Consider the following 17,427-nt stretch of genomic DNA (forward strand, 5'->3'; position numbering starts at 1 on the left):
GACGGTGGCATGTTATAGCTGCACTAACAAGCGCTCAAGTTCAATGAATGATGTAGCTGCAGTACGAATGTGTGTTTTAAAGTGCTCGCGTGCAGGTCACTGTGTAAATTGTACACAGTTTCATAATGAAGAGAATTAATCCTACGAATGTCAGCCAAATATTAGGGCCAACGTTGTGAGTTGCTGAAAATAGAAATAAAACCAGGATCTAGGACAGAGAGTTCGCGGATGTGTTATATAATATTATAATTTAGAAATATAAAGGAGATGACACAGATATACATAAAGTAACGCTGGATAGATCTACTGATTTTTAAGGACAGGAAGAACCTGACTGTGAATGTTATGGCGTAAAGTCAAGCGCCAGTCGGGAACGAAAGAGAAGAGAAGCTGTTAGAAGAAGTCAGCCAATCGCACGCTGACTGGACCTGCCTCCAGGACGACAACACGACGGTAGCGGCCGCTTTGTACAGAGGACGTAAGCGCTGCGACCGACTGTTGACTCTTCAGCTCAATAAGAGCGTCATCTATAGTTACCTCGATTGCACTCTCTATGTAGCACAGACGGTATTGTCTGTACTGAAGATTGCTTATTTTGTATATCGTCCTTTGCTAGCGACACATCTGTGTAATTGCATAACTTAAGTATTAGAATTTTCTTTTTGTAATAAAACTCATTAATACGATTTGTTTGAAGGTTTGTCTAGCGAGCCGAGTAAGCAGGCTTCCTAGACACCACTTACGAGGTGCATTCAAGTTCTAAGGCCTCCGATTTTTTTTCTAATTAACTACTCACCCTAAATCGATGAAACTGGCGTTACTTCTCGACGTAATCGCCCTGCAGACGTACACATTTTTCACAACGCTGACGCCATCATTCCATGGCAGTGGCGAAGGCTTCTTTAGGAGTCTGTTTTGACCACTGGAAAATCGCTGAGGCAATAGCAGCACAGCTGGTGAATGAGCGGCCACGGAGAGTGTCTTTCATTGTTGGAAAAAGCCAAAAGTCACTAGGAGCCAGGTCAGGTGAGTAGGGAGCATGAGGAATCACTTAAAAGTTGTTATCACGAAGAAACTGTTGCGTAACGTTAGCTCGATGTGCGGGTGCGTTGTCTTGGTGAAACAGCACACGCGCAGCCCTTCCCGGACGTTTTTGTTGCATTGCAGGAAGGAATTTGTTCTTCAAAACATTTTCGTAGGATGCACCTGTTGCCGTAGTGCCCTTTGGAACGCAATGGGTAAGTATTACGCCCTCGCTGTCCCAGAACATGGACACCATCATTTCTTCAGCACTGGCGGTTACCCGAAATTTTTTTGGTGGTGGTGAATCTGTGTGCTTCCATTGAGCTGACTGGCGCTTTGTTTCTGGATTGAAAAATGGCATCCACGTCCCATCCACTGTCACAACCGACGAAAAGAAAGTCCCATTCATGCTGTCGTTGCGCGTCGACATTGCTTGGCAACATGCCACACGTACAGCCATGTGCTCGTCCGTCAGCATTCGTGGCACCCACCTGGATGACACTTTTCGCATTTTCAGGTTGTCATGCAGGATTGTGTGCACAGAACCCACAGAAATGCCAACTCTGGAGGCGATCTGTTCAACAGTGATTCGGCGATCCCCAAAAACAATTCGCTCCACTTTCTCGATCATATTGTCAGACCGGCTTGTGCGAGGCCGAGGTTGTTTCGGTTTGTTGTCACACGATGTTCTGCCTTCATTAAACTGTCGCACCCACGAACGCACTTTCGACACATCCACAACTCCATCACCACATGTCTCCTTCAACTGTCGATGAATTTCAATTGGTTTCACACCACGCAAATTTAGAAAACGAATGATTGCACGCTGTTAAAGTAAGGAAAACGTCGCCATTTTAAGTATTTAAAACAGTTCTCATTCTCGCCGCTGGCGGTAAAAATTCCATCTGCCGTACGGTGCTGCCATCTCTGGGATGTATTGACTATGAACGCGGCCTCATTTTAAAACAATGCGCATGTTTCTATCTCTTTCCAGTCCGGAGAAAAAAATCGGAGGCCTTAGAACTTGAATGCACCTCGTATTTGGTTACGAGTTGGAAAAATACCACAGCGACAACCCAGAACCTAGCTGCCACAATTTTGTTTTGTCATGGGCTTTTGTGTTTTGCTGTCACCTTAATTCTGCTTGTCTTTTCTTTACAGGTGGTGTTTACATGTTTTAACAGTGTCTCTTATAGTATTTTTTCTATTCAGTGTTTTCAGGCAGGAGCTGCATAAATTTTCTTTGCTTATGTGCTTATTTTTATTGCTTCCATTGTCTGTTTATCACATTTGCCTATTCCACAGTGAGCAACCCACCTCTCCCACCCTCTTTTCGGGCGCCACAGCTGCAAGCGATAGATGCAACACAGCTAACACTAATGTTTAAGTTTCAGATGGAACAGATTGCCACCATACGAAATACAGTACAGCAGGTCCTGGCGAACCAAGCCATTAATGCAGCACCGTAGGCAACAACTGCAGCTCTGAGTGCCATACCGCCACTTTAATGAAAAAGAAGAGTAATGGATCGAGTCGTTGCTACAGTATGAAGCCCTCAGGTACTGTGAAACTACATTACTTTTTGTCAACTGCAGAAAGTTCAGTGTTTCGCCTCATTCAGAACTCTAACTATTACGATCAACAAGTGAATGTGTTGGCGGCTGGGTACCAATTCTTTCGTTGCAAGAAAAGGTCAGAACAAACTTATCACGAGCGGGTAACAGATTTGCAGGGTATGACACGGAAATGCAAACTGAAATGTGCTTGTGGTGTTTTCTGTTCTGATGTTACGTTGCGTGATGTGATTATGTCCAGTGTACCTAATGTCAGAATTAGAGAACAGATTCTGAAACAAACAGATCCATCATTTCAACACGTAGTGCAAATTCTAGAGCAGTATGATTCATGTGCCATCTTGGCCGACAAATTTGAGCACCCAACAATTTGCCAGCTTGAGTCGTCCATTGCTTGCAACTGACCCAGCAGGCAACAACAGCACATGCGTGCCACGCCACAGAATTAACTGATGCCCTTGGTACTATTCACGGCACAGACTCAAAGGCTGCCCGTCCACACGTGTACAGTGTTACGCTTGTCACAAGACTAGTCACGTAAAATCCGTATGTTTGCAATGGAACAAACATAACAATTCTGCCCTCTCACAAAAATCTAGTTACAAGGCCCATGTAATCAATGCTACATATTCGAAGCCTGCTGCAGGCATTAGCAAAACTAGCAAGCAAACAGCTTTTTCAGTGCTACGCCTGTTCAACAAGCTTTTTGCTCATTTGAATCTTTGTGGAGAACGTGTGAAATTTCAGTTGGACATGGGTTCCTCTGTTTCATTGCTGAAACTTAACACATAAGAACTATTAGTCTCTCCTAAAAAAATGGTTCAAAAGGCTCTGAGAACTATGGGACTTAATATCTGAGGTCATCAGTTCCCTAGAACGTAGAACTACTTCAACTTAACTAAATTAAGGACATTACACACATCCACGCCCGAGGCGGGATTCGAACTTGCGACCGTAGCCTCCTCTCGCACTACCGAAGGAGCTGGAGCCGTCCACGCCGCAGCAGCCGACGCCATCGACATCGTGGTGTGGGACTAGGGATGTGGACGCCTACCCTTGTGGGCGTTTTCCGGGGGACGTTTCCACCAGACCGCAGGCAGGACGGCAGGGCACGACCGGAAGTCTAACGTCCCCTGCAGCTACAGCTTCCGGTCCCTCATAGCGTCCACGCTCCTGCCTCCCCCGCCGTTGTCGTACTTCCTATACGACGATGGTCCGTCGCTTGGGGTGGGGGTGGGGGGAAGGAATATTACGGTGTAAAGTCAAGCACTGGCACGCCAGTCGGGAAGGAAAGAGAAGAGAAAGCTGTAAGAAGAAGTCAGCCAATTGCACCCTGACAGGACCTCCCTCCAGGTTGACAACGCGACAGCAGTGACGCCTATGTGGAGAGGACGTAAGAGCTGCGTCGCGACTGGTGACGTCCCATTTCAATAGCAGCGTCAACTATAGTTACGTCGCTTGTACTCTCTATGTACCACAGACTTGGGACTGTCTATACTGAAGATTTCCTATTTTATGTCACCCTTTGCTTGCGACATATCTGTGTAACTTCCAAACTTAAGTATTGTAATTTTCTTTTTGTAATAAAACTCATTAATACGATTCGTTTGAATGTTTGTCTGGCGAGCCGAGTATGCAGGCTTCCTAGACACCAAAGTGAAGGTGGTTGTTCGAGTAGTTCACGACAATCACCTCCAGAGCAACAGAAACTGTCCAGTCAAAGCGAGTACGAACTGTCTCCACCCATAGAATCATGGCCCACTGTGTTAGAAGATGTGGATGACAGCGTACTAGAGAACATTTATGAAAACCATTACAATCGTTGCTTCATTTCCTGTAGCAAATTAATGAGGTGCTAGAAGTGCATTTAGAGTAAATCAAATTGAGGGTAATTCTAAATTATGCCTCTAGAAAAAAGCGAGCAGGAACTCGTTTCAAAGGAAACACACAGTCGCCGTTGCAGACTGCAAAAGAGCTTGTAATATTGGAATTTGATAGAGCAAGATCGTATGGATCTACAGTTCACTGTTGGCATCTCTAAATATGGGCACTAGAAGCGTCTAAAATGGTGGTCCTGGACAATTTCAAAGCTTTGATTTCTTTTATCGACAATCTTAAAGCTGAGTATGTCATTTCATCCAGGCGCATTACTACATTAGTCACACTTAAATACATAGAAGGCTATAATAATATACGTCAGAAGGCATAACAGTTTTTGGAAGAAGTGAACATGCTTATGACAGAAGAGGGTGTGGGAAAAATAAGTGTTGAGGATAGTGACCCGAATGAATTCCAGAATCAAACTTCTTCATTGTCAAGGCCAGTTTATGTCGCTTTATCAAAGACAGGCAGATTAGCAAACAAGTTGTACATCTGTTTTGAAGAGGCACAAGGCACTTTGGGACCCAAAAATTTTGAAGAAATTTGAAACAATCTGCTCACGAAACATTCATGTGGAAGCAAGCAGAAGTGGAAAGACGAATAAAAAAAACATGAAAGGGTTCTGAACTTCAGACCCTGGTGGACAAGTACCATGTGAAAAGAACCTCTTGGAATGTAGTTCCTGGTCAGGTCATACAGATCGTGTCCTTCCTTCTAGACGCAAGATGTTCCAACAAAGACGTTATGTTGGGAATATTGGCAGCGAAAAAAAAAAAATTGCCAGCCTCTTTATGTTTTCCTCTTTCGGCAGTACAAAGCTCTAGATCGGAAGAATTGTGGATTTTGTAAGACGACAATGTGCCAAACCGTGAGTGAAGAAACTTATTCGTTATTTTATCATCAAATTTCAGTCTGTGGTTTACAATCGATTTTCAGCAACAAAGTATACGCCTGTGTTTCAATAGGCTTTGCAAAAGGCAGATTATGACACTGACATACCCATACCTTCATTTCAAAATGAAGTTTGAGTGGCTTTTCATATTGGACTGCCTGAATGCGAAAGTGATTTTGAATATCAATATGTGGCTTTAGTAAAGTGTGCACATTGTTCTCTATCACTTTCTCTTAACCATTTCATTGAAATCCCGCAAATGCACTATGGACACCAATGTAAGCACTCTCAGGTGTTACGATATGGGATTTTTGCGCTATTATAATTAGTAACTTTAAGCAGAAGGTTTTTGGCACTGTTGATTGAGAAGTTATTGATACACTGACGTCACTGAATTAAGTATAATTTTTCCCCTATGGTACCGATACCATGTTACTTTGTTCCTGTCTTTTAAAATGTCACTTGTAGTAGAATGCAGCGTTTTGCATGGAAATTGCGATGTCCCGTCTAGTTCTATCCTTATGTAGATTAGTTTGCGGCTATAAATGATCGTGGTTGGCGATCGGACTCGTAATTATAATGGACGGACACACGCGTGCAATAAGATCTCAGTGTTGATTTCAACAATCTCTGTAAGCACTGCAGAGCTAAGCTCTTACCACAGAATCTTTAATTTTGCATAACTGGAACCGATATAGTGACTTGACAAGCAAAAAAGAGGGAGGAGAGCACACAGTGTAAGTCTTAACCACTTTGAAATGGCGACATACAATGCATATGGACAATTTAGATCCTACACAAATATTACTTTCGTTACCTCAGCAGAAGACTCTTTCATCAGTACAGAATAAATCTGTTTTGAACTTGAGACACTTTCATGTAAAATAATACTGAAATGTTGAGTGAAAAGATCCTGCTAATCATTTAAGATGCATAACTTCTTTGGTGGCGCATATTTGTAATTTTTGTAACTAATATGATAATTTTCAACGCAAAGAATTTTGGAACTGATAGTACTTCAATACAGCGTAACAAAAACACTTTCCTACACTTTTGTTGAAATATAAATGTAACTTGTCACATGCCATGAATTAGTAAGATCGTATGTTCCAAACAACACAGTAATAATCTTCTTTGTTGTAATGAAAATGTGGAGAATTCCTTTTGTTGTCTTCCTCTGAAAATGCTATTTTTACGCTTGTCAATGTAATAAAATAGCGGTACTTTGTACACAATCTGATGTTTTGCTTAAATGGTAATAATAATTTTAAACACTTTATATAAACCTACGTATGACCTGTTTATGATCCGAAAACGTTCTTGATCATATGTCATAGAATGTGAAAGGGACACACTAAACAGCTACTGAAACAACAACACTGTGATAAAGCTTATTGCTTTTAAACACTTAACTTGTATTACTTAACTTTTACAAGAGGACAACGAATCATGACTTTTGCAATATGTCCGTCACTATGAGAAATACAATATACTGAACTTTACTACAGAAATAAATACTTCAGTCCATTTGTGGTGTTGAGCAACGTATTACAGCCTCTTACGAGATATTTCTACTGATGTATGCTTTAGCAACTTTTACCCAGTGGTTTCCAAGTCGTAATTATCATCGAAATATTTGGCCAGTACAGTGGGTAATGCTGCAATGTAACATCTGCCTCCTTCACAGCAAACAATCGTTTCCCACTGGCCCTCGTAATAACATTGCCACTTCTGACTGGTTGACAAATAGCAGCTTAATACTGTAGATTTATGTGTAGCAATAATTACCCGTCTATGAGGCTTTTTAACAATGATTGTACTCATTTTAATAACCACACAATACAGTACGTGGGCAAAGCATCACACGCTACTTCACAACCCTTCCAACTCACAAAGAGAACAGTTCTGGAACTTTCTGCCGCAACATTTCTCCAACCTTCCGAGGGGAAGTTCCTTTGGATTTCAACTTAAGCATAAAGCCATGACTCGTTACAACTTCAGTAGCAAAGGTTTACAATACTTTTAAAACTAAGATCTACTTAACATTATATAGAGATTGATACAAAAAACATTATTTACAGATAGACATTTGAAACGCGGTTACAGGTTGTTGGCTGAGTACTTTGCAGGCTGGTGACAGCACCTTACAGCTGCAAGCTGCCTCACTTTACTTGCTACCATTAGATAGCATATGCGCCCTCAGCGCTCTATCATCTATTTCCTTTATGCAGGTTTTTACAACTGCCCTGCTATTGACCGTATTTTTTTAAGTTATGACAGAGAATAACGGAATAACTTCTACGAAATGAAAAGAAACAATTCTTACACTGTGTGATGTATACTTGTGTCGTTACAAAATGACACAGACCACTGTTTCATTTATGGCCGAGCGTTATTCTAAGCATGGTTTTGTGCGGTTCCGAGCGTTCGGATACAAAGGTGGCCCTTGAGAGTGCAGCATGAGAATGCTACTATGCTACTTCTCGACTCTATTAGCCAATAAAGACGCTTCACATAACGATATGCATACAGGCAGAAAACAGAGATAAAATTAGTAAACATTAGTTTGTACATTAAAATACACAGGCACAATTCACCTTGTGAGAAAAAAGATTACGTAAACTCAGTTACTGACTACTAGACAAACTGCTGCAACAATCGGTAGGGCCTCTCGGCTCCGCGACAGTCGCTACACTGTCTAGAGTAATTTCTTTGGTAATGCTCATCCAATGAACAGCGAACATTATGGCACATAATTAGGCACTTCTTCGTTTGACGCACAAGTTTAATACTTAAACAACGATCCACATAACCTTGAAATATGTAACGTTCTGTATGTCACCGCAACAACAATACCAAAATCGCAAAGGCCGGCCGAAGTGGCCGTGCGGTTAAAGGCGCTGCAGTCTGGAACCGCAAGATCGCTACGGTCGCAGGTTCGAATCCTGCCTCGGGCATGGATGTTTGTGATGTCCTTAGGTTAGTTAGGTTTAAGTAGTTCTAAGTTCTAGGGGACTAATGACCTCAGCAGTTGAGTCCCATAGTGCTCAGAGCCATTTTTTGAACCAAAATCGCAAATAAAAAATCACAATGGCGTAATACTACACAGATCTACTTTTTTGGCCCCGGTGGTACTCTACAGTTTTCAGTACTCGTCACGTCATTTTCGGCATTATCAATGCTCACTTTGCTGTTTTTAGTACATGGTGTTCATTAGGCCTACGGAAGATTTTCACGATGAAAGCCAACATCCAATACTACATAATATTCGTTATGAAACAATTTCTTGCTTCACAACGCGAATGAAGTAATGTGCGCTGCATGCCTAAGAAGTCGTGAACACGAGTCATTCTGATTTTGACAGGCAGCCATTGGCTCTTGTAAAGATTTACAATAAATGACCGGTTATAAAATCAAGATTAACTCTAAGTTCCCGTTAGAGTGAATCATTAAATGAACAGACAAAATTCACTTCAAATATTAACCGAAAGAGGAGGCTTATTAGTTTGGCTTGTGTTGTGTACTGTGTGGCGTTTATCTCAATACCACAAACAGATGCAGCACGAGTATTAGTCGATCACAATATTAGTGCACTTGGGACTGAGGACACTTGGGTAGGATTATCGTCACTCAGCGTGTAATCGAGGACGCAGAGGAAACGAAGGACGGTACGACTAGATTTATGCAATGTTAACTGCTCTAACCTTGGTGATTAGCCTTACGAAGTGGATGATTCATCACACATGGGATAAACGGCAAGTACTTCATCTGCTGTATCTGTGTCACTGGAAACCGTTCAAATTTCATCGGCCAATGCAGTTTACATATCACTGTCGTCGTGACGTGCTGCATATTCATTTTCATTCTCCAGATCAGCATTAGTAATTACATTCTTTACTGCTCCTTTCATTAACTCATCTCTGTGTCAGTATCCGTTTTCAATTTCTTTTACGTGTTCGCAAGCTTTTAATGAATAATGTCGTGTAATCCTACATAAAGACTCTGTTAAAATAATGGAAGAGATATTATTCTGCATTTTTTTTTTGTTTAATTGGGTTCCGTCTTAGTTGTAATGGGTCCAAATGACAATATTATTGCCGGTCGAAGTGGCCGTGCGGTTAAAGGCGCTGCAGTCTGGAACCGCAAGACCGCTACGGTCGCAGGTTCGAATCCTGCCTCGGGCATGGATGTTTGTGATGTCCTTAGGTTAGTTAGGTTTAACTAGTTCTAAGTTCTAGGGGACTAATGACCTCAGCAGTTGAGTCCCATAGTGCTCAGAGCCATTTGAACCATTTGACAATATTATTGTGGTAACCTCTGAACACTATATCCGTTACGTTTTAAAACTGCATATGCTTTAGAAATCTTGCTTTGACTTATAATTACGCACAATTTGTAAATGATAATTTCCTGTTAAGCTCGGATAAAAATTGATTTTGTTCTGAATGATCATTCTATTCTGTCCTTTTGCGACATCCACTAGTTGAGGCTTTATTTGTCTGAACACTATGGTACGGTACGTTATTAGGAAGAACATAACTACCAACTGGGATGATAGGAATCAGTTTCTCTTCAGACCACTTGTGATAGATAGTTATCCACATTCACATTGTGATAAAGCAGGGATTTACATTTCGAATCATATGTTAACTCTTCTCCCTCCATTAAATCCAGTGTTTTTCTGTCGTCCACAACAATAGCTTTCTGGCCTCCACTGCTGTTAGTCGCTACACCCAGAACGTCTTAATGCTCCCAGAAATTTTTCACGGTACTCGTATAATGCATATGCATCCACGTTTCGTCTGTGAATACCACTGATATATTTGGCAAGTTTCTTTTTCTGTTTGCTCTCAATTATTCTGCACCCTCTATAACAATGCTGGAACGTTCTGTTAGGGTGATTCCCTAACTTCCACAATTTTTCAAATGAAATCCCATAACTCTCAAAATCTTCCGAAGTGTTTCCCTTCCCCCTGAAAATTTACCTCAGCTTTTGAAATACAAGCAGAATTCTCAACACTGGGACTTCTTTCTTCTTTTCAAAATACTTCAAAAATTTTCTTCGCTTAAGTACTTTATCGAAGTCATATAGAGAAACTATTTTATAGAACAAATATGTTTTCTAGGAGTTTTAACTTTTCGCTTGTTTCCTCCGCCTTCTTAAAGTCTTTGAAAATGTAGTTCACTGTTCTTTGAACTTCACTACCATTCTTGCTTCCCGCAAGATTGCTTTCTGTAGAAGTATCATTACCTGATTCTGCTTTTTTCTTCCTGGCTAAATTGTGCAACTTTGATTATAAACTCTTTTTCACCCGAATGTGTACACATTTGCGACATCTGCCTTTGTTTACTGGTCATCTACAGTCACTGCATGTGGGAGACCAGTCCTACAAGGGAATGCATAAATTTAAATACCTAGGGGCACTTTTCACTGAGAACTCGTTATGTGAAGCAGAGATCAATGTCAGAATACAAACAGGAAACCGATCTTACCATGGCATATTACAACTGCTTCGGTCCAGATATCTGTCCAGACAGTTCAAGATTCGACTATACAAAACCTTGATGCAGCCAGTAGTGGTATACGGCTGTGAGACCTGGAATATCCGGAAACAGGACTTCCTTAAGCTTCTCGTTTTGGAGAGAAAAGTGCTTCGGGAAATCTTCGCTCCAGTTCTGGATGCAGATACAGGGGAATGAAGGATCAGACATAACCAAGAGCTTGAGGAACTATACCAGCAGCCCAACATAGCAGGATCTGTCAAAGCCCGACGAATGCAATGGACCGTCCATGTGGCCCGGATGGAAGATCACAGATGGCCTCGGAAGCTCCTGGATTTCATACCTACAGGGAAGAGACCCCCAGGGAGACCCAAGAAGCGTTGGAGGGATGGCCTCCATGAAGATTTAAACCAAGCATCAATGGATGTGGACGGATGGCGGATTGCAGCAGTGGAAAGAATAAAATCGAAGAGGAAACTTGTGGCAGCTTGCGGTCCACTGGGCCTGACCACGTAGAAGATGAAGAAGAAGAAGCCTTTGCTTTTGACTCTCGGAGGTATTCGTAATTACGGATAACACCGCACTGCGCTATTGACTATACTTCACGAAGACACGATGAACCATTCGATTGTGTATGCACAACGGAATCGAAGTCTCTGACAGTGTGAAGCGTTATCCTTAGTCACCGCTGTACTTCTTTACTGTAACGTAAGCGCGTCTTCCCGCTAAGTGCCACGGAAGACCAAGCGCAATGACAATATGGTTGTTAAGTACAACTAAAGTGGAATGCAAAACTCCAGCTGAAACTGCCGCATCCTAAGGTCTTGCTAGTTCGTATTGATATGCGTTACGTGGGTTTCTTCTAGCGAATAACATATGACGGTGAAGAACACATTAAATAGCTGAGGCAGCAGGTGAGTGGCGATGAGCAAGGAAATGAAAGTAGTGAAGAGTCTGTAATCCACCATCAGGGAGCCAAAACTCCCATCAATTGTGGCTAAACGAATTACGAACGGTACAGCTGAGATTCGAGTTCGATTCTCACCTCTTCTGACCATTTTTAATAGGCACGAACAGTCTCTCTTCACCTCTTAACGCCAAGTGAAGAACGTAACGTTTTGTAGTGGATCCAAATCCAATTTAAAGATAATATCCGTTCAGTGCTGCGTGGAGGTGAGTTGGTTTAAGCTGGGCCATGACAGAGAAGAAGTCATAGCAAATGGAAACTCAGTCTCCAGTAAGCTTTCTTACTTTATAAATTTCATTCTATTTAATGAACCAGTATCACTTAAAATTACAGAGCGCTCAACTCATGTCCTCTTTTATTTTAACATGAGATGTTAAAAATATTCGGATCTCTCTTTTCGGGCTTCGAAGATCCTTAGTGACGGTAAAGTTCCATCATTAGTTTGCTTCCTATGGCCTTCACAAAAGGCTAGTGCCTGTATTCGAGTTCTAGTCCAACACAAGAATTTTCATCATGTAATTTCATGCTACAGAATGTACAAACGTAACTACTGCAGAAAAATACCTTTGGTTTCTAAATATCATCATGTGTTCTCAGAGATAACGATAGACGCCGGTTTCTGACTCCCAGTTAGACTCAGAACTTTCCATCACATCGTTTCAAGCTCAAACATGCTGCTCTAGTTACCGCCGAAAAAGAATTTGTTGGTTAGTGTCTCTCTGTGTGTAGTTAACACGTACGGTATATGCGGAGCATAAACTTTCGTCAAGTTATTTCTAGTTCAAACACACGCACCTCTCACTATCGATGAAAGAAACCGACGTTTAACATCTATTCGTGGCTAGTAAACAACAGCAGTACCTGACGGTTTCGAATCCCGTAAAAGCAAAAAAAAAAAAAACTTTTGACTCTTCATTTCAGTTTAAAACATCTCGCGACTGATAAAAAATTACGATCTTTAACATATGATTGTTCATAGTTGGGAATCTGACGTAATTGTGAGTCCAAGCTCCATCTGACGCAAAACTTACACCAAGTAATTTCCAGTCAGGACATGTCGTCACTTGGTTACTTTCTAATGAAAGTATATTTAACATCCTTCGCTTTTAGATAACAGCGATAACAGGTGATAGGAGTTCCCGTCAAGTACAAAAAAAAGTCATGTCTTTCCAAGTGCAGACTTGTTAACTCATGCTGCCCGACAGATAAATGAGTCACGTCTTCTCATGACTTGCCAGCAGTGACAATCGGTTCTATGATCACCTCTCAGTCACGCGCGAAATCTTTACCCACTGGTTGTTGGCTACATGCGCTGTGTTCGAATCCACTTCTAAAACAAAACAGTTATTGATGTCATTTGAAGTCGAAACAAACGCGCAACTAGCTGCTTATGAACAGACTGCCTTAGGTATAAAATGTCACTTTGTACTACATAACAAGGGCGATAGGTGACTAAAACTGCACGTGGGTCCACATGCCATAAGAAGTGCAGTGAAATTACTGGTGATGCGCAGGTGATGTTCATATTTCCGTAGACTTCGTGAAGCTATTAATCGCCACTTATACAACATTTTAGTTCATTAATCAGTTACTGGAGAACCACGTGGCAGGCAAACAGTGATTAATATGTGTTTGGGGACCGATAACCTAGCAGCTTGGTCCCTTCCCCCCTGTTTTAAACCAACCAACCAACATGTGGTAGGAGACCTTATAGAGCAATAATACTGCAGGTATTAGCTGCCTCAGATACTCTTAACAGTGGTAACATTTCTGCAAATATTACTTACTGTGTTAAATGTGAGTTTACAAGAGTTAAGGACTGTCCCATCTCTAATACCGTATTTCCTGTTATTTGAAATAGTGCGGTAGTAATTTACATAAGTATGGGTGCCATAGAGTGCAGTGTTTTCTAGAAGTCTCTTGTAATTACCATTTTCAATAGTAAATGACTATAGCAGAAAGATTACCTTGAAAGACGCCAGTCCGGCTGGACGTGCCTTCAGTCAGCCTCAATGATCTGCATCGGAACTTCCGAGATAGCTCCAAACGAACTGACCGCTGAACACAGCATGTTCTCTCAGAGATTGCAAACCAGAGCCCGTCGGCGGAAATGTGTCCTCACTGTTCTCAGAGCTGAAACCAAGTCTCTCTTCCAGAACTGACTCGCAGGTGCCCTCTCCGAAATCTTGTAACAAAATGCTTTCAGCAGAACAGTCTCCTCTCTGCTCCTCCTGATGTTCACACAAAACTATCTTTCGCCAACGCCCAGCAAAATTTTTAGGAGCAGCCAATGGAGTTTCTTCCCGCGTTTGTTACATGAGAGGTAGTTTACACCATGTGGAGACAATGTCCGGATGGTGGCAACTGGCATCTTCAAAGGGTGAAAAGAAATTCTAAAACGAACTCATTTATTTTTGCACAAAAAAGTTCTTTATCTGCACGTGGTATCCCACTCTCTAGTATTCAATGAAGGCCCCCAGCCAAAGCACACAAATTTCATGCACCAGTGTTTAGACTGAATAGCCTTGGCTTTGTAAAAACTCTTCTTGGAATGAGACTAACCTCCTCCGGAGCGTACCCTGGAGTCACTGAACTGCGCCTGTCGATTTCCGAGCTCTCTAAACATCGCAGACATGCAGGTACAGAAAATTCACAAACGAGACCTACCCAACACGGAGAGAATATTAAAACAGGAAATAACAGTTTGCCGGCCGGTGTGGAGGTGCGGTTAAAGGCGCTTCAGTCTGGAACCGCGAGACCGCTGCGGTCGCAGGTTCGAATCCTGCCTCGGGCATGGATGTGTGTGATGTCCTTAGGTTAGTTAGGTTTAAGTAGTTCTAAGTTCTAGGGGACTGATGACCACAGATGTTAAGTCCCATAGTGCTCAGAGTCATTTGAACCAATAACAGTTTAAACGTCAGTCAGGCTACTCATAATCAGTATTGACACTATTTAACCAGTACCAGCATGTCCAACATGCGAAAATTTGTTAATGACATGAAATAAAAGTGAGACGAGTCAGTCCAAATCAGACTACCACATTTCATAACATCCAAAATCGGTGGATAAATAGCACTTGTGGTGTAACAATGGCACACACTAGTGCGACAACAACAAGCAATAGTTTTACTACATGAGTCTCCAAAAGTACGACTGGGAGATGGTTAGGAAAGATAGGAAGCGTTTTATTTCCAAAGCAACAAATTGTCTTGTGGACTCTTCAGTAACTCAACCTTGGAGCAGTCTTATGCACTCGTACCAATTGCTTTTGCTTACTGAAGGCGTACACCAAGTCACATGGCCCTGTTACTCCAGTCTCTAAAAACCAACATAAATTTTTTAAGCATTTCTCCAATTCATAGTGATAATGCACAAATCGTTATTTCGTATTATGCCACAAAAACTCTCTCTCTTTCAGCTTAACGACGGATTTCTCACTTTTGAGTGCAATCACTCTTTCAATGATGGGCAATGATTTCCATTGATACATTAATTACACAATTGAAATTTCGCATTAACAATCACTCATCATCCCTGTAAAATAAAGAAATTGTTATTTAATGGCATGGATAGAAAATAGGTAATTATCGAACATTGCAATAAGGAAGTTAAATTAATTGGTACTAATCAGTGTAAAAATGAAAAGAAATTATTGGCAATGCTTGAGCCTGAAGAAGAAGTAACTGTACATCGAAGAAATTAAAAGAACACTAGCTTTTTTTAAGTGATACGTGTTTTCTGTTCATGGGTATGTAACCAACATAGTTGATATCTATACAAGATTTTAAGTAAGATGTCAAAAAAACATCTCTTCCCTTTCTGAATCAATTAAAATCGTTTCTCGGTGTGTTTCACAGATATGTAAAAAACGTGTGTTGGCAGAATTTCTCCTATGGTGACAATGAAGAAATGTTTGTGTCAAACGATTGTAACTTAAATCAATGTACATTACAATTTAATACCAGAATACACGGAATGAATTATAATGAAACGTACATACTCCTATCTTCTTTCCTCATTCCTGTAGCAACACGTTTCCATACGAGTCTTGCTGAAAGAAACAAATAAACAGAACAAAGGCAAGATCTCATCGTTACGTCTAACTTTCCCCAAAAATGGTTTAGAAGCACCATGTCACTTTTAACGCATTATACTTTAATGTACAAAGACACTGGCACACGGAATTGGGGCAGGTGAGGCAGTTCAATTAGTGAGAAGGGCAGTCTGTTGTAGTTGTCTGCTGCCAGCTGCTTCGGTCACAACTGGAGAGTGCTGGCTTCAAGCTCATTATTCGAGCAGGTTTTCTCCAGGGAATGACAGTCAAAAGCGACTCATCGCTCCATTTACATGTTGCGACGGAGCGTCTAGCACGGTGACTGAGGCAAATTAGCGGGCTTTCTTGATCTACATTCTTGTCATTAGTCAAGATCTCACAGTTTCTCAAACAGAGAAAGAAAAAATAATGGTTGTGAGGCACAGCTCTACCAGGTGCGGCAGACCGTCCAAAACGTCGGTGGCAGTTAAGGATTTGCTTCTTCAACTGGATGGTTATCAGTGATATGCTAATGCGACTCAATAAGACAAAGAGAAATTCGCCCACGGTATAGCGCTACCAGAGTTAGCAGACCATCTAATATCGTCATTTCTTCAGAAAGGTATAGATAGTGGTTTGTGGACTGGGATCATTATCCAGTTGTGAGTTCAACAGTCAATTCTCTGCGGGAAATCAGGAAGAAACGAAATTTGCTCGATTCTTATGTCCTGTCACAGCGTGTGTTCGCGGATAGCCTACGACATGGGCGCAGTCTCCAAGACTCATAGTACCACATGTTATGGCTCAGATAACCTCCCATCGTTGTGTGGCCACAGCCATCGCTGTGTTGCAGCGCTGCAGTTAGCCCTCACGGGCCGACTGCACACGGAACGTGCTTTTGAAAGTCAATGTAGAGAGTGAAGGTTTCAACATGCTGCTAACACTCAGGAACAATGCGACATCGGCATACGACACGTGTGCCTCAACGGCGTATACAGGACCGCAGCGCAGTCCACCGGCAGTTGTGGGATGTATCTGGCTCACAAATCACACTGTCGAAATGGACGGGCGTAAAATGTACATGTTAGCTCTATTAAAACGCACATTTCCTCCCTTTCCCATATGCTAATTACGTTGTTCTGTCTGCAGTGTACATAAATAAAAAGTTCAATATCGGTAAACATGTTAGAAGGCGAAAAGGAAAGTATCGAACCATGTCCAGTCAATAAAGACATCGGCATTAAATTTAAGTTACAAATAGTGCGATACAAATTTACAACAGTTCTCCACATAAGATAAGAATTATTTCATCATTCCCACTTTTATTAGAACCCTAAGGACGCTCGTGCTTGATGTCTGTTCCTATTCAGTAGCAAAACCCTTACGACTTATGAAATACAAAACTTAGAATGTGCAAAATATCTTACTGCAAGTAGCGCAAGCTGTCTTATAGAATAAGTCAATCGAACAAACTCATTCCTCAGAAAGAGCGTACTTACACTTACATAATATCTAATATTACAGAATACAGTTTTCTGAAATTAATAAGAAAGTA

The sequence above is a fragment of the Schistocerca americana genome, chromosome X (assembly GCF_021461395.2).
Source record: "Schistocerca americana isolate TAMUIC-IGC-003095 chromosome X, iqSchAmer2.1, whole genome shotgun sequence".
In the NCBI taxonomy this organism is placed as follows: domain Eukaryota; kingdom Metazoa; phylum Arthropoda; class Insecta; order Orthoptera; family Acrididae; genus Schistocerca; species Schistocerca americana.